This window comes from Pongo abelii, chromosome 1 (assembly GCF_028885655.2).
Source record: "Pongo abelii isolate AG06213 chromosome 1, NHGRI_mPonAbe1-v2.0_pri, whole genome shotgun sequence".
NCBI classification, from domain to species: domain Eukaryota; kingdom Metazoa; phylum Chordata; class Mammalia; order Primates; family Hominidae; genus Pongo; species Pongo abelii.
The window spans coordinates 92,719,531-92,725,877 of NC_071985.2; positions in this window are offsets into that span (position 1 = coordinate 92,719,531).

Here is a 6,347-nt window from a genome sequence, read left to right on the forward strand (position 1 = left end):
CAAATTTAGTCCCAGCTCAGGAACTCTGTACTTTCTATTTCCATGCTTTAGTGTTCTTTCTCTTGATATCCTTGCTTTCTTATTTTCTTCATTTGCATTTCTGCTTTGATTTTCTGTTTCTGGTCCATGGACATTTTTATTTTCTTTTTGTAGAACAAACACAGCTTTTTTACATTTTATATTTTGCCTGCCATTGCTATGTGCTTGGAGCTCAGGGAGGGCCTCAAAGGATGAAATTGGAGTATCATGTGATCAGAAGTTTGAACTTGTTTGTATTGTATGATCATCCCTTTACCTTAATACTCACATTAAATGTTATCTATGGCTTCTTACAGTCCACTTCTTCTTAATCAATTTCTTTCTTCATGAACTTAAACTTTCCCATCATTTTTGATAGGGTCTGTGAGTTTATTTGTCCAAAAAGCCCAAAAGCAGAGTTTAAGACTGATAGCATAGCTTTGTGCTCAACAGTTGTAATATTTTATTCCATGGTCTTCTAGCTTCTACTGTTTTCTTTGAGAAATCTATTTAATTGTTCTTTCTTTATAATTAACCTATCTTTTCTCTCCAGTTGCCTTTAAGACTTTTTGTATTTGATATTATGCAATTTCACTATGATTTGTCTAAATGTGCATTTATTTTGCTAGAGATTAATAACTCAAGTCTAAGGTATCATGTCTTTTTTCAAGTTTAGAAAATATTTGGCTATTATCTCTTTATTATTATGCTGCTGCAGCATTATTTGAATTCTTTCCCTCAGAAATTTATATTAGAAGTTTGCTAGACTTCATTCTATTCTCATGACTCTTAATTAGTCTTGCAAAATTTTCATTTCATTATCACATTGCATTTTAGGTAATTTCTTAATCTCCATCTTCCAGTTTACTGGTTCTTTCTTCAGCTGTATCTATTTTATTGTTTAACCTATTTATTTTCTATTTCAATGATTACTTTTTTTGAGATTTTATTAGCAAAATGGTTAAAAGCATGGTTTCAGAGGATTACCTGGATTTACATTTTGCCTCCATTATTTACTAGCTCTCCAGTTTTGGTTAAATTAATTAACCTTTTGTGCTTCTTGGTGTGTAAAATTGAAGTAACAATTGTATATAAATATAGTGTTGTTTTGGCAATTAATTAAAATTATTTGCATAAAATGCTTAAGACAGGGCCTGAAATGACATTGAGTCCTCAAAAAATAAATTATTACTATCATTCCTTCACAGAGTGTTTTTGTTATTTGTTGTGTTTTACTGTTATTGGTTTAACACTTGATTTTATGATTTTTAACAAGCTTAAAATAGTTTAAATACACTGTAATTCTCAGATAAATCTACCAATTGAAGTTTTAGGCATTTAATCCTGAGTTTATCACATATTTTATTTTATTTATATTTATTAAATATTTTTAGAGACAGAATCTCACTCTATCACCCAGGCTGTAGTGCAGTGGCATGATCATAGCTTGCTGCAACCTCGAACTCCTGAACTCAAGCAATCCTCCCACCTCAACCCCACAAGTAGCTGGAACTAGATGTGCACTGCCATGCCCAGCTAAGTTTTCATTTTCTTTTTCTAGAGATGGGGTCTCACTATGTTGCCCAGACTAGTCTTGAACTCCTGGCCTCTAGCAATCTTTCTTCCTCTCACATATTTTAAATCTTGTTTATGGTGGTTTCATAGATTTTGTGATTTTACATTGTGCAGCATCCTGTGCAATGTGGGGATTCTATGTGGCCTAGGTTCCTTTTTTTTTCTTTTTTTTTTAAGTGAAGGCTATTAAGGTATTATTGATGAACAAACTTTTGTATATATTTATGGTATATAATGTGATGTTTTGATATATGTATACATTGTGAAATGATTAGATTTGGCTAATTAACATATGAATCACCTTGCATATTTGCCATTTTTTATAGTGAGAACATTTTCAATGTAATCTTTTAGCAGTCTTCAAATATAGAATAAATTACTGTTAACTATAACACCATGCTGTAAATGTTACATCCTTTGTTCAATATTTCCCCATTCCCCCTCAAACCCTGACAACCACCATTGTACTCTTTGCTTCTATGAATTGGAGTTATTTAGATTCCACAAGTAAGTGAGATCATGCAGTATTTGTCTTTCTGTGCCTGACTTACTTCACTCAACAGAGTGCTCTTTCGGTTCATCTACATTGTCACAAATGACATAAATTCCTTCTCTTTAAAGGCTGAATAGTATTACATTTTGTTTATATACCACATTTAAAAAATCCATTCTTTTGTTGATGGACACGTAGGTTGATTCCATATCTTGGTTATTGTAATGCTGCAGTGAACATAGGAGTGCAGATATCTTTTTGACACACTGATTTCATTTCCTTTGGATATAAATCCAGTAGTGAGATTGCTGGGTCATATGGTCGCTCTATTATTATATTTTGAGGAACTTCCATACTGTTTTCTATAATGAATGTTTTAATTTACATTAACAGTTCCCTTTTCTCTACAACCTTGGGAACACTTGTAATCTTTTGTCTATTTGATAATAGCCATTCTAACGGGTATGAGGTGCTATTCCACTGTGGTTTTAATTTGCATTTCCCTGATGATTAGTAATGTTTAACATATGCCTGTTTTATATATCTGCTGGCCATTTGTATGTCTTCTTTTGAGTAACATCTATTCAGGTTCTTTGCCTATTTTTTAACTGAATTATTTGTTTCCTTGTTGTTGACCTGAGGTTCTTATATATTTGGCATACTAACTCTTGTCAGATATATGGTTTGCAAATATTGTCTTTTTCTTTGCCCATAATTTTGGGATCAGATCCAAAAAATCTTTGTCAAGATTGAAGTCAAGAAGTTTTTCCTTATGTTTCCTCCAGTATTTTACAGTTTCAAGTTTTAACATTTAAGTTTTTAAGTTGATTTTTGTGTATGGTGTAGGATAAGGATCCAATTTTATTCTTCAGCATGTAGATATCCAGTTCTCCCAACACCATTTATTGAAAAGACTGCCCTTTCCCCATTGTGTGTTCTTGTTCTTGTTCTTGTGTGTACTTTGTCAAAGATCACTTGAGCATAAATTTGTGAAATTATTTCCAGGCTTTCTACTCTGTTCTACTGTTCTATATTTCTGTTTTTATGCCATTGTCATACTCGTTTGATTACTAAGCTTTGAGTACATTTTGAAATTAGGTAATGTGATGCCTCTAGCCTTGTCATTTCTGCTCAAGAACAAATTTCACTATGCTAAATTAAATGGCATTAAATTTTAGCAGAATTGGTTTGCGAAATTGCTTTTTGTATTGGGGTCTTTTGTGGTTCCATACAAATTTTAGGATTTTTTTCTATGTTTGTTAAAAATATTATTCAAAATTTAATAGGGATTACATTAAATCTGTAGATGTCTTTGCATATTATGGACATTTTTAACAATACTAATTCTTTCAATCCATTTGTTTGTGTCTTCTTCAATGTCTTTCACCAATATTTTATAGTTTTTGGTATACAGACCTTTCATTTACGTGGTTAAATTTATTCCTAAGTATTTTATTCCATTTTATTTTATTTTTTATAGTATGGGATTGTCTTCTTGAATTCTTTTTCAGATAGTTTGTTGTTAGTGCATAGAAATGCTACTGATTTTGTATGTAAAAATTATATCCTTTATATTACTGTATAACAGTTTTTTAGTGGAGTCTTTATGGTTCTCTATGTGTAAGATCATGTCATCTGCAAGCAGAGACAATTGTACTTCTTCCTTTTCCATTTTGATGCCTTTGGTTTCTTTTTCTTGCTTAATTACTCTGGTTTGGACTTCCAGTACTATGTTGAAAAGAAGTGGTGATAGTGGACATCCTTGCCTTGTTCCTGAACTTAGAAAAAGAGGTTTAAGTTTTCACCATTGAGTATGATGTTAGCTGTGGGCTGTGATATATGGCCTACATCACGTTGAGGTACATTCCTTCTATCCTAATGCATTGAGAGTTTTTATTATAAAAGGATGCTAAAGATGCTAAATGTTTTAAAATGCTTTTTTGCATTTATTGAGATGATTATGTAGTTTTGTACTTCATTTTGTTAATGTGATATATCAATTTATTGATTTGCTTATGTTGAATCATCCTTGCATCCCAGGGATAAATCCCACTTGATATTATGGTGAATGATTCTTTTAATGTGCTGTTGAATTTGGTTTGCTAGAATTTTGTTGAGGATTTGTGTATCTATGTTCATCAGGGATTTCGGCCTGTAGTTTCCTTTTCTTGTAGTGTCCTTGTCTTGTTGGGGTATTAGAGTAATGCTGGCCTTGTAAAATGAGTTTAGAAGTATTCTGTCTTCAAAGTTTTTGCAATAGTTTGAGAAGGATTGGTGTTAGTTCTTAAATTGTTGGTAGAATTCAGCCCTGAAGGTAACAGGTCCTGTGCTTTTCTTTGATGGGAGATTCTTTAAATTACTGATTCAACTTTCTAACTCATTTTTGGCTCATTCAGGTTTTCTATTATTTCATGTTCAGTCTCAGTAGATTGTGTGTTCCTAAGAATTAATCTGTTTCTTTAAGGTTATCCAATTTGTTGGAATATAATTGTTTATAGTAGTCTCATAATCTTTTATATTTCTGTGATATCAATGTCTCCTCCTTCATTTATAATTTTTATTTATTTGAGTTTTGTCTATTTTTATGTTTGTCCAGCTAAAAGTTTGTCAATTTTGTTTATCTTTTCAAAAACCAACCATTGGTTTCATTGATCTTTTCAATTATTTGTTTCTAGTCTCTATTTCATTTATTTGTACTCCAATCTTTGTTATTTTCCTCCTTCTACTAATTTTCAGGCTTAATAGGTTCTTCTTTGCGAGTTTCCTGAGGTATCATGTTAGGTTGTTTATTTGAGGTATTTCTTATGTTTTTAATGTAGGCATTTATTGCTACATGTTTTCCTTGTAGAACTGCTTTCGCTGCATATCATAAGTTTTAGAATGTATTTTCATTTTTGTTTGTCTTGAGAGTTTGTTAATTTTCTATATGATTTATCTTCAAACCATTGATTGTTCATGTGTTGTTTAATTTTCATATATTTGTAAATTTTCCAATATTCCTCCTGTTCTTGATTTCTAGTTTCATAACATTGTGGTTGGAATGTTGTGGTTGAAATGACTAATATGATTTCAATATTCTTAAATTTATTAATAATTGTTTTGTAGCCTAACATATGATCTATCTTGAAGAATGTTTCATGTGTACTTGAGAAGAACACCTATTCTGCTACTGTTCAATGGAATGTTCTGTAGATGTTCATTAGGCCAATTTGGTCTAAAGTGTAGTTCAAGTGTGATGTTTCTTTACTGCTTTTGTGTCTGAAGCATATAGAGGCATCAACAGTAGAACTGATAATCTGAAGAAAGAATGTGTGAATTCAAAGACAGGTTATTTGAAATATTCAGTCAGAGGAGAAAAAATAATGAAAAGGAATAAAGAAAGCCTATAGGATTTATTGATTTTGACAATCTACTCATTGTCAAAAGTGGAGTATTCAATAATTTTACTATTATTATATTGCAGTTGATCTCTCCCTTAATGTCAATTCAATTTTCTTTATATATTTAGGTGCTCTGATATTGAGTGGTTATAAATTTATAATTGCTATATTCTTTTGATGAATTGACCCATTTTTATTATTAATAATCTTCTTTGTCTGTTTTTATAGTTTTTGAATGAAAGTCTATTTTGTGTGATATAAGTATAGCTACTCTTCCTCTCTTTTGGTTTCTATTTGCATAGGCTACCTTTCTTCATCTTTTCACCTTCTGTCTATGTGTGCCGTTAAAGGTGAAGTGAGTCTCTTGTAGGCAGCATATAGTTTGGTCTTTGAAAAAAATCTATTCAGCCATTTAATATCTTTTGATTGGAGAATTCAATACATTCACATTCAAGGTTATTGACAGGTAAAGACTTACTACTGTCTTTTGTTAAATTGTTTTCTGATTGTTTTATAGATCCTTTGTTCTTTTCCTCCTCTCCTGCTGTCTTCCCTTGTAATCTGATGATTTTCTGTAGTGGTATTCTTTGATTTCTCTCTTTATCTTTCATATACCTATTACAGGTTTTTATTTGTGGTTACCATGACACTTATGCAAAACATCTTGTAGTTATAGCAATTAAAGCTAATAACTTTATTTGGATTGCATACAAAAACTTTATACTTTTTACCTCCCCAAACATTTTATGTTTTTGATGTCACAATTTACATCCTTTTATATTGTGTATCTATTAACAAATTATTGTAGCTATAATTATTTTTAATACTTCTCCATTTTAACCTTTATACTAGAGATATGACTTCCACACCACAATGACAGT